This window comes from Lactuca serriola, chromosome 5 (genome assembly GCF_051521515.1).
Source record: "Lactuca serriola cultivar US96UC23 chromosome 5, Lser_US96UC23_V15, whole genome shotgun sequence".
In the NCBI taxonomy this organism is placed as follows: domain Eukaryota; kingdom Viridiplantae; phylum Streptophyta; class Magnoliopsida; order Asterales; family Asteraceae; genus Lactuca; species Lactuca serriola.
Genome location: NC_136412.1, coordinates 3,538,318 through 3,559,120, shown reverse-complemented (window position 1 = coordinate 3,559,120; position 20,803 = coordinate 3,538,318).

Here is a 20,803-nt window from a genome sequence, read left to right as displayed (position 1 = left end):
TCTTTTCTATCTTCAAAATCCTTTTTTAAACATGATTTTTCTTTTGAAAACTTTATACCACTTCCTTAGTTTGAGTTCAGACATACCCGAAAGTATGCCCAAATCCCTCAAACCAAGGCTCTAATACGACCTTGAAACAACCCAAAAATACAAGCAGAAAATTTCGTTTTTAAAATCACTTAAAAATCATAATGTTATCACCATAAAATAAAAAGATCAACCATGTATCTCAAAATCTCATAAAATCTATCAATATATAATTTTCTCATATAAAAATATCAGAGTAAGCTCCTAGGCTAATAAAATTGTGGTGTGTGCCATGCCATCAACCCGAGCCCTTCCCTTCGCTAGCTGAAGTACCTGAAACCAAAACTGAAAACGGTAAGCACGAAGCTTAGTGAGCTCCCCCAAACTACCACATACCATACAAAACACATATAACAAACAAAATAACTCTAGGACTACTCCCACTGCATTGGGACGAATCCTGACATCGGCTTACCTGGTATCAGACTCCTGTCCGGCATCGGGCTCACCACGACATCCGACCGCATCGGGCATCGAGCTCACCCCGACATCGGGTTTTCCCCTGTATCGGACCGTATTCCGGAACAACAAAATATAACACATGAAATAGCATACATCAGGATTACCCCGAAATACATAATACATGGCATAATGACCAACTTACATCGGGCTTGCCCCGACATCGGGCTTACCCCGAAACACATATCATATAACGTAATCACATACACTGCATCGGGCTTGCCTGGCATCGGACCAGAGACCGGAACACATAACACATAACATGTAAAATGCATGAATCACAAAGACATCAAGCATACATTACTACTTCTCGAGACCGCCCCGACATCGGATCGCAGTCCGAAAACATATAGACTGCATCGGGCTAACCTCGGCATCGGGCTCACCCTGGCATACTCTACTACTTAAACGGGCCGACCTTGGTGCCTTAGACCGGTTCCTACTAAAGGAAAACTCACCTCTCAAACTGGATGTTGAAAACTCATGCAAGGGTATCTCTGTCAGCTGCTCCAACGACTCCCCAACTATTATGACCAAAATAACACTTAGTCAAAAACGTAGAATCCTTCTAAGGGTAAAATGACTATTTTACCCCTTATATTTAAATTGGACCATGACCGAGGTCCAATCCTTTCTAGTCTTTCCAAACTCACTAAGGCCCATTAAAGTCCTCCAATGGCCCAATTTTCTAAATTGGGCCTAACTCCTCAAATGGGCTTTCCACCCAAGCCCAAACTAGTCCATGGCCCTTAACTATCTCCTGGTGGCCCATCATGGCCCAACATCTGCTAATCCCAAGGATTGGCCAGAACTGAGGCCCAATAACACAAAGTCCAGAATCTGAGCGTACGCTGAGCGTACCTCTCTGTACGCTGCGCGTACAATTGAAAGGGCTCATACGATGTATGTACTGATGTGTACGCCCAACGTACTCTCCAGTTAAGCTCTTCTTTCCAAAACTGCTTAATCCCTTAAGACACTTCGTCAAAACTGCAGATCTGGGTCCAATACTTCGTCCTAGCCCATAAAGTCGATCACTTGGTGGCTTGCAAGGCACCAAATGAGCCCAACACTAAAAATGACAATGAACTTCCAAAGAAAAGGCTAGATCTCTTGCATGGATTCATAAAAGCCTAAAAGCTTGCAACTTTACTGCTTAAGGGACTCATTGAGCTTCAAGGGTGGCTACCCTAAGCTCAAAATCGAAGTTGCATGATCAAGATCCAAACTTTGGACCTAAAAAGGTCCAAATCTTCCAAAACCCTAGATCTAGACTTCGAGGAGGAAAGTTAGAAGCTTTATACCTCCTCTAGATGCCAAATCATCAGCTTAATCTAGATCCCTGAGCTCAAGGTACTCAAAGGCTTCTTCTCCAACCTCTCATTCTCTTCTTCAAAGCTTTTCTTCACCAAAATGAGCTCAAAAAGGTCAAACACACACAACAATGGAGTATGAGGCATATTAGGGTTTTATGAGGGTGAGGGGGCTGGTAGTAAGGCCAAGGGGTGGCTATAATAGGGTATTTATATGTCTTAAACCCTAAAAATTAGGGTTTGGCATCTGCTCACATACGCTGCGTGTACTCCTGTGTGTATGTGCGCGCACCGCCCGCGTCCGATGCATGCCTCTACGCCCCACGTACGTCGAGGTTACGCCCAACGTACATCTTATGGGCGGCCCAAATCATTATTCCCTTTGCTTAAGTCCAATCCAAAATTCCTTTTATCTATATTTGACCCAACTATAAATTTTAGTAAATAATGAATAATTAATACCTTAAAAGTCGGTCGTTACAAAAATGTAGTAAGTGCAACTTAACTTACAAGAATCTCTATCAAAAACCAGGATTTGTGCAGATAGGACTTTAATACTGAGCACCTGTATTTCTCTGGCCCTCACAGTTTACTAAGGTAAAATTCCTTAGTTTCCCGAAAAAGCTATAGAGGCTTAGAACTAGGGAAATATGTATGGAAATGGGTGTGAGAAAGAAGAGGGCTACACCTACTATTTATATATGGATTTTGGTTAAGGCGTGATGCACCCTATGGTGTCATCGATCTGAACGTCTGCTGACATGTTTCAAAATCTATGTGGTCCATGACCCCTGCATCTAGAAGCGCGCGTCGCGCCTACCTGTGTGTTACGTTTTTAGCAAAACTTCATAAAATATTATCTTTCTCATAAAAGCTCCGCTTTTGATGTTTTTTATATCCACACGTAGCTATCGACGAGTACTAAAACTTTCATATAGATTCTATCGGCTAATTCTCACTTTATTTTCAAAGTTATATTTTAACAGACTTAGATTGGTAAGGTCCGTATAAAAATCATAACGTGTCCATACAAATTCCATTCTTGAGGGTCTTTATATTGATGGAATTGTATATATGAGATCTTCAATTCCCGTTTATATTGTTTCGGTTAGCAGTCGACCGATTTCCATTTCAATTTCACTGTTGCGCACTGTTGTACCAAAACTTCAAAAAACCATAAGTTCCTCATATGAAGTCAGACTTGAATACTATCACTTTTACGATTACTATGATTTTCGTTTAGATTATTTAGGCAATAAGCGATCTATCTCTGATTCTTATTTTAAGACACATTTTGTTGTATAGGGTTGAACGCAAAACTTCAAAGAATTATAACTTCTTCATACAAAGTCAGATTTAAGCGTTTTATATATCTTTAAGCGTTTTATATATCTACGGAAATCGTATTTACGTCTTCTACATGTTTATAATGATTATTTTGGCTAAAAAGTAATATATTTCTTCTTTGTAGTTTATAATAATTATTTAATATTACAATCCACAGAAATAGTAAAAATAGGGTGTTACAAGACGTCACCACTAATGCCCGTTATTCTTATAGTGTAAGTCTTAAGGGATTAAGGAATCAAATTTAGGAGGTTGTCCAGATGCTCAACGCGACATACCTGTGGAGTGCCGTGACACGTATTTTGACCAGACGTGACTATTTTTTTTATATAATGCCTCGCGACTCGTTTGGCCATGGATCACAACATGTCTAGTCGTTGATTGTTGACTTTTTAATCAGTTTGACTTTTGATCAAACTTGGTTGGTTTTGAGCTATAGACCGAGGTTGGACCCATGTTTGGTTTTAGGTGGTTCGTATTAGCCTATATGAGGAGTTGTGCTTGTGTGATTGTGATAACATAACATGTAGCACCCGGTTCCTGGTATGAATTTCATTCAAGTATTATTCATTTTTTTTGCCTCGAACTCGACGAGTTGATGGCCAACTCGACGGGTAGGAGCGACTTGGACCTGGGAGTTTAATGACCTACTTGACGAGTCGGCAGCCAGACTCGACGAGTAGGCACTGACTGGACAAAACCCTAATCTAAGGGATTGCACCCTATTTAAGCATCTCATTCAGCCTCCCTTCGTCCCTATTGCTCTCAGAACTCTCCATATCAAACGCGAATCGTTTATGTAAAGATCTAAGGCCTTTATGGTGGTTTTGGAACATAAGAAGGAAGAGAAAGGCTTGAGGAATCAAGAGGAGGCCAGAGGAGTTCAAGTATGTGCACCCTCTGCAGTTCTTTAGAGGTATAAAGTTGATACCTTGCTCTTTCATGTTTTAGATCCTTTTTTGGTGTGATTTAGGGCTTTTAGGAGCCATTCTTGGTGACCAATCATGAGTGCAAGCATGGTTGTGGGCTAAGACTTCAAATCCAAGGTCTTTGAGGGGTTACAAGGCAGAAAGGGAATGATTTTGGAGCTTTAGAGACCCCCATGCATCTTAAGATTCTCATTTAGGGCCATTTGAGCTCGTAGTGCCGTGCATGCACGTAAAGTTTGTAACTTTACGTGCGAGATCGATCTTAAAAGCCTAGATCTATCTTTTGGTCAAGTGTTGTACATTAGAAATCGAGAAATGAGACTTGGTCATTCTCGACTCGACGAGTCGTTCTTGGACTCGGCGAGTCCATGGCTTGACTTCCCTTTTCTGTTATGGTTCGAAGGAACCTAGTGAGTGTTAGAGTGGTCTTAGAGGGGTCCGGGGGAGTGACCCAACGCATTAGACTTAGCCATAGACCTAGAAATCATAGGACTCGACGAGCTGTTCATACAACTCGGGGAGTCAAGGGTAGACATGTTCATAGGATGGGGATGAACTCGACGAGTTGTTCATACAACTCAGCGAGTCGAATGAAGGTTCATTCGAGGATGTTTAGAAGGAGAACTTGTCGATTCGTTGCTAAACTCGACGAGTAGGGGCGTGAAGAAGGACAAATGAAAGGATAGGGACTCGACGAGTTGGCAGCCCAACTCGACGAGTTAGGTCAACTGGAAGTTGAATTTAACTTTGACTTGGTCAGGGGTAAAATAGTCATTTTTCCTAAGAGTAGTTATCAGTGTCTGATTAAGTGTTTTATGGATTTGTAGCCGGAGGATCACCGGAGTAGCAGTCAGACATCTGCCGATCAGCTTTTCAGCAGTCAGCCTTACGAGGTGAGTTACCTTCCAGTAGCGGTGGATCTACAGCCACAATGCTAGAAGTTGTATGTTAGATGATTGTCTTTGTGATATTCATCTAGGTTTGCTACTACCTGATATGTTAAATGCTGGCATGATATGTTATATGTGATATTAGTAGAGTTCGGTTGTTAGGACCGAAGGGTAGGTCGGACAACCCAGATATGTCTGGCAGTATGTTATGATATGTTTATATGCTGGCATGATATGTTATATGTGATATTAGTAGTAGGAGGGGAATAGTCCCTAAGGTTCGGTTGTTAGGACCGGGCAGGTTGGCACCCAAAATGGTCGTTCCGGGTAGGTCGGGCACCCCAGAACTGCCCAACAGTATGAACGTCATATGAATGTATGTTATGTGGTAGGATGGGGGAACTCAATAAGATTTGTGCTTACAGTTTTTAGTTTTATTTCAGGTACCTCTTCCGCAAAGGGGAAGGAGTCGGCGCGGTAGCTGCACATCATACACACATTGGATTCCACCTCATGAGATTTCTTGGGATTGTACTATGACATTATTACTACTTTTATGATATGGTTTTCAGACATGAGACTTTGGTTTTATCAAATGATATGACATGGTGATGTTTATGATAAATGTTTTTTCTAAGTCGTTATATCAAAAATTGAAATTTTTGGACTCGGAATTTGGGATGTTACAAGTTGGTATCAGAGCCTTGGTTTGAGGGATTCAGACACACCCTCGGGGATGTTTGGACTCAAACCGATGGATTAAAAGACTTTTACAAAGAAAATGGTTTTCTAAAAGCTAAGTTAAAAAGTGTTAAGAAAGAACAAGGTGTGTGATGTGCGTGACCGAGCTAGCTCAAGTAAGTTTTTCCCCAAAGTACCCATACAAGTTTATGTTATGATTATTAGTTCGGTAGAACAACATGCTAGATTAGGACTAAGGATCTAGGAAGGATATATTATGTGCCTGTTATATGTGCTTTTGAGTTGCATGATAGTGTTGATTAGAAACAGATAGGATAGCCTGTTTAGGTTATGCCTGATTATATGAGCTTATATCGCATGCTAGTACATATTCTTGTTTTGTGGATAGAATTGCTCGAGCTTGTTTCCTTTTTGTCTGAATGTTGCATGGTTTGTGCTTTATGGGACTCGGAGTGATGGGAGTTAGCTATGGTGGGTACGTTAGGTCACATGCAATCATGGTTGAATAATCTCAGAGTGTTGGATTTGACCATATTGCGTAGCTCTTGTTTGAGTCCTAACTGTTGTAGAGATAAGTCCCTTACTCGAAGGATTATCTGAGCCTCGTGGCATGTGATTGTATCCATATGGTGGCTAATTAGCATTACAAGGAGGCCTTCAGCAGCTGAGGACTGGTTTGGGTGGTGTTAGAGGAACCCTAGGGCAAGCCTAGGATGAGAGTGGCAGAGATCAGTAGCAGTAGAAGGGACTTGGTGGAGTCGAGGCAGTTCTTGAGGAAAGTACGAATAGATGTGGAAGGTAATATGGGACCATACTACTGAAAGCAGAGGATCCTTACTTGAGTCGAGGAACGCTGGGACAAGACCAGGAAACTTGTGATAGTTGTGATCCCTCTAGATGTATCAGTATCACTGACGATTGTCATTATGTGTTGCATAATGGTGGTACTACGTCCGAGGCCAGCAGTTGGCAGTTCGGGAGAGGGATCGGGTTCGGGTTCAGGTTCCGAACCAGTGGATGAGAGGCTATGCGAGTTCATCGCGTCCGAGATCACTAGAGGCATCCTTATTGCGACCCCGATCATCTTTGGGTCGATCAAGGAAGGGATCATCGAGCTGATGGAAGATCGCCTCAAGGCGTTCAGGAGTGACACGGCGACCAACCAGTCAGGATGACACACACTATCCTTTAAGGACTTCAGGGGCAGTGGTGCACCGGATTTCCATGGGGCGAAGGACCCCATTGCGGCCAAACGATGGATTGCAGACATTGAGTCTGCATAGCTGACTAACTTCTGCCCCGAGGGGTCGAAGGTGCGATATGTAACAGGATGCTTGAGGGATTTGTGGGAGTCAGTTGGTGACTCTCTGGGAGCCTCGGCTATTGAGGCTATGACATGGCCGGATTTTGTGATCCAGTTCAGAGCTGAGTTCGCTCTTGTGGTGGAGCTCCAACAGTTGGCCCGAGAGTTCCTGGATATGAGACAGACGACTGAGACAGTGGTAGAGATAATCGCCAAGTTCCGGGAGAGGGCGTTTCTGGTGCACCAGTATGCGGGAGACGAGGATATGAGGAGGACCCGCTACCGTGACATGCTGCGAGCCGACATTCAGGAGCATGTCAGTTTTTCAGCTTGCCCTTCCATGGAGTCCATGATTGCCAGGGCAAAGGAGAGAGAGATTGATTTGTAGCACATCCGTAAGAGGAAGGCCGATGAGGAACAGATGATTGGGGCTTCAGGGAAGAAGCCCAAGGGATCAAATGCTAGGCCGAAAGGCCAGTCGGGGCAGGGCCGCTGCAGGAAATGCGGCAGGCCACATGAGGGAGCTTGTAGGTTGGGATCGTCGGGCTGCTACAAGTGCGGCAAGACGGGGCACTTCAGTAGGGATTGTACTGCCCCTACACCTACTATTCAGACATCTGAGTTGCTGTGTTTCCACTGCAACCAGAGGGTCCATAAAAATGCCAATTGCCCCTAGTTCACAGCAACAACAGAGCCAGTGAAGGCGCCAGCTCTAGCAACCCTGCAGATTACGAATGGCCAGCAGGGCAAGACAGAGGCTCCAGTGGTGAGGAGTCGGGCCTTCCAGTTGATTACCGAGGAGGCACGCGCCGTACCCGATGTGGTGACGGGTATGATTCCTTCTCTCTGGGTTTTATTTATATGATGCGTATGATATGGATGTGTATGTGCTTTGTTTAGGATCGTTCCATGTGAACGGTATTCCAGTTCAGGTATTGTTTGATTTGGGTGCTACTTGATCGTTTGTCTCTCTTGCGCTTAGCAAAAAGTTTCCTGAGTCTTCAGTCATGTTGGATTGCCCTTTGGAATTCGAGATTGCGGACAAACGGTCAGTGTGAGCAACAGAGGTCTAGCGAGATTGTGTTTTGAGGCTGTTTGAGGAGAGTTACCTGGTAGATCTGGTTCCCATACCTTTGCGGGGGAACAAGGTTATTATTGGTATGGATTGGATAAGCCCCAATGGGACAGTGATTGACTGCACACAATAGTTGGTGTGGATCAGGACCCCAAGTGGGGGAGAGCTGGTGGTTCAGGGCGAGAGGCCACAACGAGGACCAGCTCTATGTTCAGCAGCAAGAGCTAGGCGCTACCTTCAACAGGGTTGCACATGATTTGTCGCTTCTGTTACGGATACCCAGGAAGCAGGTAAGGCGACAGTGGGCGATGTGCTCGTGGTACGAGAGTTTGCGGATGTATTCCCTGAGGAGTTGCCTGGGCTACCTCCAGAAAGGCAGGTAGAGTTTAGGATCGACCTAGTCCCCGGTGCGGCTCCGATAGCCAAGGCACCGTATTGGTTGGGTCCTCCTGAGATGCAAGAGTTGTCTATGAAGCTACAGGACCTGTTAGAGAAGAGATTCACTAGACCGAGCAGTTCACCTTGGGGAGCCCCAATTTTGTTTGTGAAGAAGAACTACAGGTCGCCTCAGATGTGTATAGACTATCGGGAGCTGAACAAGGTAACGGTGAAGAACCGTTACCCTCTTCCGAGGATAGATGACTTGTTCGACCAGATTCAGGGAGCATCTTGGTTTTCCAAGATAGACTTGCGGTCAGGCTATCATCATATGAGGGTCAAAGATGAGGATACTCAGAAGACTGCTTTTCAGAATCACTATGGCCATTACGAGTTCGTGGTGATGCCCTTTGGGCTCACCAATGCTCCTGCCGCGTTCATAGACCTCATGAATCGTGTGTGCAGACCGATGTTGGATCGCTCTATGGTACTTTTTATTGATGATATCCTGGTCTACTCCAAGACACAAGAGCAACATGAGGAGCATCTGCAAGAGGTTTTGGATACATTGAGGATGGAGAGCTTGTATGCCAAGTTCTCCAAGTCTGAGTTCTGGTTGCACAAGGTGCAGTTTCTTGGGCACCTTGTCAACCAGAACAGTATTCTAGTCGACCTAGCCAAGGGTGGAGGCCGTGATGAGATGGGAGGTTCCAAAGTCTCCATCTGAGATTCGGAGTTTCCTGGGATTAGCCGACTACTATCGGAGATTCATCCAGGATTTCTCCAAGGTAGCCGTACGCCTGACTCGACAAACGAAGAAGGCCGTAGTCTTTCGTTGGGGGCCTGAGCAGCAGGCAGCATTCGAGACACTGAGGCAGAGATTGTGCAAGGCACCAATATTAGCCCTGCTAGAGGGCGTAGAGGATTTTGTTGTATACTATGACGTGTCTATTTCGGGTTTGGGCGCGGTATTAATGCAGAGAGGGCATGTCATCGCATACGCCTCGAGGTAGTTGAAGCCCCACGAGGCGAACTACCTGACTCACGATTTGGATTTGGGGGCGGTTGTCTTAGCCCTCAAGATTTGGCGACACTATCTCTATGGGGTTCGATGTACCATCTACACGGACAATAAGAGTCTGAGATACCTCATGGATCATCCGAATCTGAACATGAGGCAACATCAGGGGTTAGATGTGGTGAAGGATTATGATTGCGAGATCCTTTACCACCCGGGGAAGGCCAATGTAGTGGATGATGCACTTAGCCATAAGGCAGCGCCAATAAGAGACTTTTGCATGCGGATGACAGTAGTGGCTCCACTATTGGAGCAGATCTGAGAGGCCCAGCAGGAGGCTATGAAGGAGGAACATCGGAAGAGCGAACGTATAGTGGGTCAGGTTTCCTCCTTTAACTATGATAGCCGAGGGTTGTTAACCCTTCACTGTAGGGTGTGGGTCCCCTATCATGGAGGCGTGCGTCAGATATTGATGGAGGAGGCGCACAAATCCAGGTTTTTTATTCATCCCAGGGCAAGGAAGATGTATAGGGATCTTCGTCTTGACTATTGATGGCCCTGCATGAAGTTGGTCATAGCATGGTATGTGGAGTGGTGCTTGACCTGCAGGAAGGTCAAGGTCGAGCACCAGAGGCCACAAGGCAAGATGCAGCCATTAGATATTCCCATGTGGAAATAGGAAGATATTACCATGGATTTCATCACCAAACTTCCCAGGATCGCGCGGGGAGTGGATTACAAGAAGCTGGCCGACATTTACATTCGAGAGGTGGTAGCTCGGCATGGAGTGCCAGTCTCCGTGATTTCCGACAGGGATGTGCGGTTTACTTCCAGGTTTTGGAAGAAATTCCACGACGAGTTGGGTACTCGTCTACACTTTAGCACCGCATTTCACCCGCAGACGGATGGTCAGAGCGAGCGGACCATCCAGACTTTGGAAGATATGTTGTGGGCGTGTGTGATAGATTTTGGTGGTATCTGGGATACTTACCTCCCATTGGCTGAATTCTCCTACAACAACAGCTACCACACGAGAATCGATCGTCCTCCCTTTGTGATGTTATATGGGAGGAAGTGTAGGACCCCGATATGTTGGGGTGAGGTGGGCCAGAGGGTCATGGGGAGCACTGAAGTGGTGCTCAAGATGACAGAAAGAATTCAGCAGGTCAGGAGCAGGCTTCAGACTACACAAAGTCGGTAAAAAAGCTATGCCAACAAGTGTCGTTCAGACCTGGAGTTTCAGGTCGGGGATATGGTTCTCCTGAAGGTGTCGCCTTGGAAAGGCGACATCCAATTCAGGAAACGAGGCAAGCTGGGCCCAAGGTATATATCGGGCGTTTCAGGGTTTTGGCCCGGGTGGACAAGGTGGCATATCGACTGGTTCTGCCAGCGAAACTCAGTCAGATCCACGACACTTTCCACGTCTCCTAGCTGCGAAGGTGTCTGGTGGACGACTCGGTAGTGGTGCCCCTGGATGATATACAGGTTGATGGCAGCCTGAACTACATTGAGCGGCCTGTGGCGATCCTCGACCGGATGTCGAAGGATCTGAGGAACAAGAAGGTCGAGCTGGTGAAGGTGCAATGGCAGCACCGAAAGGGCTCGGAGTGGACGTGGGAGCTGGTGGACGAGATGATGGAGCATTATCTAGAGCTTTTTTAGGACCGAGCAGCAGACTTCGAGGGTGAAGTCTAAGAAAAGTGGGGTAGATTTGTAGTACCCGATTCCTGGTATGAATTTCATTCAAGTATTATTCATTTTTTTGGCCTCGAACTCGGCAAATTGATGGCCAACTCGACGAGTAGGAGCGATTTGGACTTGGGAGTTTAATGATCTACTTGACGAGTCGGCAGCCAGACTCGACGAGTAGGCACTGACTCAACAAAACCCTAATCTAAGGGATTGCACCCTATTTAAGCATCTCATTCAGCCTCCCTTCGTCCCTATTCCTCTCAGAACTCTCCATATCAAACCCGAATCGTTTGTGTAAAGATCTAAGGCCTTTGTGGTGGTTTTGGAACATAAGAAGGAAGAGAAAGGCTTGAGGAATTAAGAGGAGGCCAGAGGAGTTCAAGTCTGTGCACCCTCTGCAGTTCTTTAGAGGTATAAAGCTGATACCTTGCTCTTTCATCTTTTAGATCCCTTTTTGGGGTGATTTAGGGCTTTTAGGAGCCATTCTTGGTGACCAATCATGAGTGCAAGCATGGTTGTGGGCTAAGACTTAAGATCCAAGGTCTTTGAGGGGTTACAAGGCAGAAAGGGAATGATTTTGGAGCTTTAGAGACCCCCATGCATCTTAAGAGTCTCATTTAGGGCCATTTGAGCTCATAGTGCCATGCATGCACATAAAGTTTGTAACTTTACGTGCGAGATCGATCTTAAAAGCCTAGATCTATCTTTTGGTCAAGTGCTATACATTAGAAATTAAGAAATGAGACTTGGTCATTCTCGACTCGACGAGTCGTTCTTGGACTCGACAAGTCCATGGCTTGACTTCCCTTTTCTGTTGTGGTTCAAAGGAACCCAGTGAGTGTTAGAGTGGTCCTAGAGGGGTCCGGGGGAGTGACCCAACGCATTAGACTTAGCCATAGACCTAGAAATCATAGGACTCGACGAGCTGTTCATACAACTCGGCGAGTCAAGGGTAGACTTGTTCAAAGGATGGGGATGAACTCGACGAGTTGTTCATACAACTCAGCGAGTCGGATGAAGGTTCATTCGAGGATGTTTAGAAGGAGAACTCGTCGAGTCGTTGCTAAAATTGACGAGTAGGGGCGTGAAGAAGGATAGATGAAAGGATAGGGACTCGACGAGTTGGCGGCCCAACTCGATGAGTTAGGTCAACTAGAAGTTGACTTTGACTTTGACTTGGTCAGGGGTAAAATAGTCATTTTTCCGTAAGAGTAGTTATCAGTGTCTGATTAAGTGTTTTATGGATTTATAGCCGGAGGATCACCGGAGCAGCAGTCAGACATCTGCCGATCAGCTTTCCAGCAGTCAGCCTTACGAGGTGAGTTACCTTCCAGTAGCGGTGGGTCTACGGCCACAGTGCTGACCCACTAGTAAGAGTTGTATGTTAGATGATTGTCTTTGAGATATTCATCTAGGTTTGCTACTAGCAGATATGTTAAATGCTGGCATGATATGTTATATGTGATATTAGTAGAGTTCGGTTGTTAGGACCAAAGGGTAGGTCAGACACCCCATATATGTCTGACAGTATGTTATGATATGTTTATATGCTGGCATGATATGTTATATGTGATAGTAGTAGTAGGAGGGGAATAGTCCCTGAGGTTCGTTTGTTAGGACCGAAGGGTAGTTCGGACACCCCAGATATGTCTAATAGAATGATTACGCTATGATATATGTGATAGTAGCAGTATGGGGTGGAATACTCCTCGAGGATCGGTTGTTAGGACCGATGGGTAGGTCAGCACCCTAGAATGGCTCGACACGGGTAGGTCAGCACCTCAGAATGACTTGACACGGGTAGGTCGGCACCCCAGAATGGTTGTACCGGGCAGGTCGAGCACCCCAGAACTGCCCGACAGTATGTAAGTTATATGAATGTATGGTATGTGGTAGGATGGAGGAACTCACTAAGCTTCGTGCTTACAGTTTTCAGTTTTGTTTTAGGTACCTCTTCCGCAAAGGGGAAAGAGCCGGCGCGGTAGCTGCACATCATAGAGACATTGTATTCCGCCTCATGAGATCTCTTGGGATTGTACCGTGACATTATTCCTACTTTTATGATTTGGTTTTCAAACATGAGACTTTGGTTTTATCAAATGATATGACATGGTGATGTTTATGATAAATGTTTTTCTAAGTCGTTATATCAAAAATTGAAATTTTTGGACTCGGAATTTGGGATGTAACAAGTTGGTATCAAAGCCCTGGTTTGAGGGATTCAGAAACACCCTCGGGGATGTCTGGACTCAAACCGATGGATTAAAAGATTTTTACAAAGAAAATGGTTTTCTTAAAGCTAAGTTAAAAAGTGTTAAGAAAGAACAAGGTGTGTGATGTGCGCGACCAGCCGAGCTCAAGTAAGTTTTTCCCCAAAGTACCCATATGATTATTAGTTCAGTAGAATAGCATGCTAGATGAGGGCTAAGGATCTAGGAAGGATGCCTTTTGTGCCTGTTATATGTGCTTTTGAGTTGCATGATAGTGTTGATTAGACAGAGATAGGATAACCTGTTTGGGTTATGCCTGATTATGTGAGCTAGTGATGAGATACGGGTCCCCGCCCACACTCATCTCCCTACCTGGCACATACAAGTAACACAAAGACAACAACTATAACTGAACATGTATCCCTTCCTCGAGTATCAGCCGACATCAAACTGTAGTTTGGAACATACATGTAAACCTTCCTCGGGCCCCACCTGGTATCGGACCGTAATCCAGAAGCATAAAAACTACATCGAGCTAACCCCGACATCAGATCTAAATCCGGTATACACTAACATACATAAATGGGCCGGTATTGTTGCCTTTAACCCATTCCTACAGGAGAAAACTTACCTTACAAGCTTCCTAAAGAATCTTGTGGAGAAACCTCTCACTGCTAGCTGGCAGATCCCTGAACTGCTGATCACTCGACTCCCTGAGCTACCATTACTCAAAATAACAATTAGTCCAAAACCATAATCCTCTTGTAACACCCATAAAATTCAAACCAAATTAAACTTTCAAAAACATGTCAAATGCCAATAATTATTACAAATAGGTTTCCAAATTAGTTTAATATCAGAGTATCCAATAAAATCCAAAACAAATTATGAAGAAGTGTACGATCATGCCTTCACCTTCCCGTGGTCATCCGTTGTACCTGAAACAATAATCGATAAAAGTAAGCTCGAAGGCTTAGTGAGTTACCCCCAAAATAACAATCTCATATGATCCATAATCATATCATATAACAAACACAGAACAACCATGCATCTCGAGTCTACAGTGTGACCGGTCTGCCCGCCCCAGGCCTTCAGTCCACTCTCTGAGTCTACAGTATGACTGGACCGCCTGCACCGCGTAACACCCATAGAAATCAAGCCAATTTAAAACTTTTTCAAACATCCAAAAGTTGTTAGTTATTACAAAATGTTTTCAAAATAGTTTAATATCAGAGTATCCCAGAACCCATAAGTCCAAAACACGAGGATGTGTATGGTCACGCCTTCGCCTTGCCAAGACATATGGAGCACCTGAAACAATAAAATGAAACCATAAGCACAAAGCTTAGTGAGTTTCCCCAAAATACCGATACCCACAACAATACACACATAATCATAAACCGCATACTATGGTCCAATCAACCATTGGGTTGGAATACCCCAGGCCCTCAACCAACAGGTTGGAATGCCAACACACTATGGGTCCAATCAACCATGAGGTTGGAATACCCTAGGCCCATAACCAACATGTTAGAATGCCCACATACTATGAGTCCAATCATCCACGGGATGGAATACTTACGGCCCACAACCAACATGTTGGAATGCCGAAGTCTATTGGCTTTCACACAAAGCAGATAAGCCTCAACCGCCAAAGCAACATGTGCACATATAGAAGATAATCATATAGCAGTCTATAGACAACAACTGATCTACCAGATCATACCACATAACATATAATATTATCCTACCCTCTAGGATATCGAACTAACAGATCATACCACATACCACATCATACCCTTTCGGATACCGATCTGACAGATCATACTAGCATATCATAACCAGATAACAATCCAAAGGGCCAGCCTTTGTGCCTTAGACCCTTGAGTGTAACACCCCGAGATTCAGGTGCGTTTCTTTTACCCTTATTCTTTGTCAATTAGTCATGATTAGTCCTTGTGTGGAGAAAACTTAGCAAGTGAGTACGTTGGGCGTACCAAAGGGGTACGTTGCGCGTACTCGTGTGCTTCGTTTGGACGCAGAGTCGCCAAGGTACGCTGGGCGTACCCAGAGTTACGCCGGGCATACCCGGCCCAGGTGCAAAACCGTAATCCGTCTTGTGTACTATTTAAAGGGTGCTAAGGCTCATTTCTCAGCCTCCACATCAGTGAGTGAAACCCTAAAAGAGAGCTTCCCACCATCCTTAGTGTGTGTGAGTGTTATTGGAGCTAATTGTTCTTTGGTGACTTAGTGAAGAAGAAGGAAAGGAGTTCTTGGAAGCTAAAGCTTGAGGTGCCATTTTGGATCTGAGATCTACAGAGCAAGGGGCTACACTTAGAGGTATAAAGTTCAAAACATTCCTCTTATTTTGATTTGTTATTGCATGTGCCATTTCTAGGGCTAAAAACCCCAAAGGTGGAGACTTTATGAGTGTAAAGTGCTCCATGGTCCGAGATCTGTCCCCTTTCAGTGCTGTTAGTGATTTAGAGCCATAAAGTTTCCATCTTTAGTGTTAGTTTGAGGTCATGATTGAGTAATAAGCCTTCTAGGGTTAGATGATGGAATATTGTGGGAATTGGTGGCTTGTTCAGCCATGCAAAGGCATAAAGTCATCAACTTTATGGATTAAGAGGCTTAGATGTGGTCAGATCTAGAAATTGGACGTGAGTCTTAACTGTTTAAGACCTTAAGAGCTAAAGGGCTGAAGCTGGGGAGTACGCTGGGTGTAATCCTAGTATGCGCCGCGTACTGGGTGGCGTTCCCCGTTTCTGAGATGCAGCCGGGTACGCTCAGCGTACACATCTGGTACGCGCAGCGTAACCCGGAAAGTTGACTTTGGGTTGACTTTTAGGGTATGGTCTATTGTGGGGCCTTTTGAGTTTTGAGAGGGGTAAAATGGTCTTTTACCCTTCTGAGAGCGTCATAAGAGGACATAGTCTAGCCTTGAGAGTTATAATAATTAGGGTATTTATTTTATATGATTAGGCAGAGGCTAGACCAGTGTTTACCGAGTCAGAGATTTACCGAGATACCCGAGGTGAGTCTTCTCACTATACTTTACCTAGTGTGGTAACAGAGTTATGTGATAGAGTATTTTAGAGTTCTATGACAGTGTAATTGCATGTTATTTATGTGTTGTGATTTATTGTGATATGTGATATGCATGATTCAGAGTTACAGAGTTAGGACCTTCGGGTCAACAGAGTTAGGGCCAGAGGGCCCACAGAGAGTTGGGGCTGGAGGGCTCCACTGAGACACATTGACCTGAGGGTCAACAGAGTTACAACCTCGAGTGGCAATTATGTGTTAGAGTGGTATTTTGGGGAACTCACTAAGCATTTATGCTTACAGTGTTATGTGTTATGTGTTTCAGGTACTAGTGATGATCGCGGGAAGGCGCCGACATGATTCGTACACACGCACACCGGAGTTTATGTATTTTGATCTTGGGTTTTGTACTGATACAATGTTGACACAATGTTTTATTTATGATTACAAATGATATTTTATGGTTTTTCAAAAGTGAAAAATTGTTCAAATTTTTACGGTGTTACAAGTTGGTATCAGAGCCTTGGTTTGAGGGATTTAGATACATCTTCGAGTGTATCTGAACTCAAACTGGGGATTTAAGGAAATTTTAATAATAAAAATAATATTTTTGAAAAAGAGTAAAAAGAGTCTTGAGAAAAACAGAGCAAAGCCGTGTGTACGATCAGCCAACGCCCGAACGGTGATTTCCCAAAATACCCTCATAATAAGTGATTATCAGATATGTTATGTTATGCTATATGATGAGTTACGATATGCATGCTAGAGTAGAATAGGTATTCTTATTAGGACTAGAGTGGCCTGATATATGATGCCTTAGTCTAGGGGTTTTGCTGCTACAAATGCTTAAGAGTGATTTAGATAGCAGTGAGGTGCTTATGAGAGATTTGCTAGTGAGTAGCACATGATAGAGAGATTAGAGTACTTGGGATTTAGGCTCAAGGAGGAGGACTTGGGTGAATGCCGAGGCGGTATGGACGGTAGTATTGGGCCTGTACTATTGAAGATATCGGGTTGGTGCGCAGTCAAAGTAAGAATCCTTAGGGCACTAAGGAACAAGTAGGGTGGAGTTATCGAGTGTGATTATACTCGAAGGGGTCTCTAATATTCTTATGTTGTATTTCAGAAGGAGACCATGGTTGGGACACGCCACACACCAGAGAGCAGTAGCACGAGCGAGGCTGAGATCCGTAGGATAATTCAGGAGGAGGTGGCTGCGGCCATCAGGGCGGAGATACCAGAGATGTTCAGGTCTATCAAGACCACTCTGATTGAGACATTTGATGAGAGATACGCTGCTCTTTCTGAGGCTGCTGTTGCTGCGGCCACTGTAGCTATAGTTTCGACAAGACCGCAGGGTGGTGACGCGTTGCTGTTACGGGAATTCAGCAACACGAAACCACCAGAGTTCGATGGGACCCAGGACCTGATAGCAGCGATGAGATAGATATCAAACATTGAGGGGTGTTTCTTTAACTGCTCATCCCCTGAGCATTTGAGAGTTCGGTTTGCACTGAACCAACTTCGCTTGGGAGCGAAGGACTGGTGGAAGTTTGTGACAGCGCACTACACGCCTGTTGAGCTTGCGGCACTAACCTGGGAGAGGTTCACTGCTATGTTCCGAGATGAGTACGTTCCCCAGGTGGAGAGGGAGCGATTGGCACAGGAGTTTCTGACCGTCAAGCAGGGTAATGAGTCGGTTACAACGATTACTCGGAAGTTCTATGATAGGGCGATGTTCTGCCTAGAGCATGTGTCCTCCGAGCAGGCACGTATGAGCCGATATTTGAGTGTGTTGAGGAGGGATATACGAGAGTTCGTGGCGAACTCATCGTACCGGACATTTGCTGAGCTTCAGGCAAATGCCCGGAAGAGGGAAATAGGGTTGGAGACCCAAGCCAGGGAGGAGGCTGAGTCTCAGGGAAAGGATCGGCGGCCGGCTCAGTCTCAGCCGGCAGCCAAGTGGGCCAAACCCGCTAATTCGAGATATGGGAACCAGAAGGGCCGCACTTGTGGCAAGTGTGGCAAGAGCCACGATGGGATATGCAGAGCAGGGTCTTGCTACAAGTGTGGCAAGGAGGGGCACATGGGCAAGGATTGTCCCAAGGGTTTTTCAGTCTGTTTTCCTTGCAACCAGACTGGACACCGGAAGGCAGAGTGTCCACAGTTGCGGGGGTCAGTGCAGGGAGCATCTCCGAGATCAGCCCCTGCTGCGATGAAAGCTGCGGATGTTCGGCCTGCGAAGGTCGAGGCACCGAAGGAACGCTGGAGAGCCTTCCAGTTGACTGCGGAGGAGGTCCACGCAACACCCGATGTCGTGGCCGGTATGTACTCTTTCTTGTATCCTTTTGTATTTTGTGATATTGTGCTTATATTATGTTATGCGTTGGTACTTTCCTTGTGAATTCTGTACCTGATCTAGTGTTATTTGACTCGGGTGCGGGTCGATCTTTTGTATCGTTGGCCTTTAGCCGATACATCAGTATTAGTCGAGAGGCGTTGAGTCGACCTCTGAGAGTTTCCATAGAGGATGAGAGAGCAGTGTATGCCACCGAGGTGATTCGTGGTTGTGTACTTGAGATTTTCAGGGTTGAGTTTCTGATAGATCTGGTCTCTATTGCGATGGGGGATGTCTGTGTCATCGTGGGCATGGACTAGTTGAGTAGATTTGGAGCGATCATTGATTGCGAGTGACAGCTGGTGACCATGCGAGACCCTAGTGGGCGGAACACATACCATTTTGATGGAAGACGCTCATCGATCGAAGTTCTCGATCCATCTTGGGGCCACTAAGATGTATTTGGACCTGAAAAGGGAGTATTGGTGGCCCTGTATGAAAAGGGACGTTGCATGGTTCGTGGAGAGGTGCCTAACCTGTCGTAGGGTTAAGGCCGAGCACCAGAGACCGCACGACAAGTTGCAGCCGTTAAAGATTCCCGAGTGGAAGTGGGAACAGATTGCCATGGACTTTATCACCAAATTGCCGAGGACCGCGAGGGGCGTCGATGCAATTTGGGTGATTATAGACCGGTTGACGAAGAGCACTCATTTCCTCGCTATTAGCGAGAGCTCTTCTGCAGAGAGGTTGGCAGAGATGTATGTGAGGGAAGTGGTATCACGGCATGGAGTGCCGATCTCGATTGTCTCAGACCGAGATGTGCGTTTCACCTCTAGATTCTGGAAGAAATTCCATGAGGAATTGGGTACTAGACTGCATTTCAGTACCGCATACCACCCCCAGACTGACGGAAAGAGCGAGCGGACGATTCAGACGCTCGAGGATATGCTCCGGGCATGTGTGTTGGACTTCGGCGGGAGTTGGGACACGTACTTACCCTTGGCGGAGTTTTCCTACTTACATCACTATTTGTGAAGTGCATACAAGTTATATGTAATCTAAATAGGATAGGCCTTCGAATAAGTGACCTTAACTCCAAATTCACACAGAATAGGGGTAAAGTAAAATTTTCACAGATTCTAAGTCTATAACATCCTAATTACATATAGCCTTAGTGTATCCACTTAGCAACTATTAACTTGGTAATGAAGATCCCGTTTTAGTTCTCAAGTATAACGTAGTTATAGTAACACCAAATACTCCTATAGTATTTTAAGTTTAATGTTATGTTCTACTGTTCTAATTGTGGTAGGGTTGGTAAGATTTTAGACTTGTTGCAACCATACAATTAAACTTAGGCACATGCTAGTCAACCCTCGGATAATAAAGGTGATCAGGCTATATCTTCCCAGTTTTGACCATATGTCTCTAAGCCAACCTGTGTTGCCCAACAATCGTAATTCTTTTGTACTGTCCTAGTGACACTGATTTTAGTATGAATGCAGGCACGTATACTTACTTAAATATTTTATTATTTAAAGTATAAACTCTTGGTCAGAGTATTTTTAATCCCAATTGGGTTTATAGTTAGTATATCTTTTATGGGTTGATATACTCAATTCACTATAAACAATGCTCTGATACCAATCTGTCACACCCCAAAACCAAGAACGGCGGAAACGTTCTGGGGCGGAGGACGTCATGTACAGTATCACAACAATGAAAAGTAGTAAACAAGCAACAACATCATCCATTGCATTAATAATATAATTATTATACATGTGTGTTCTGTCAAATTTTGATAAACACTAAAGCATAAATCAAAATGAAAGATGAGTCTTGAACGAGCTCCATCTTCTTTAAACCTTGCATCGGTACCTGTCTATGATGACCTGAGGATACAAGTAATGTTTAAGTGAAAAGATCACTAAATATATGTAAAGGGAAAATTAATATAGTACTGTAGTGTAGTGCTATAAGAACTACTACTGTACTAACTACCTTAAACCAGATT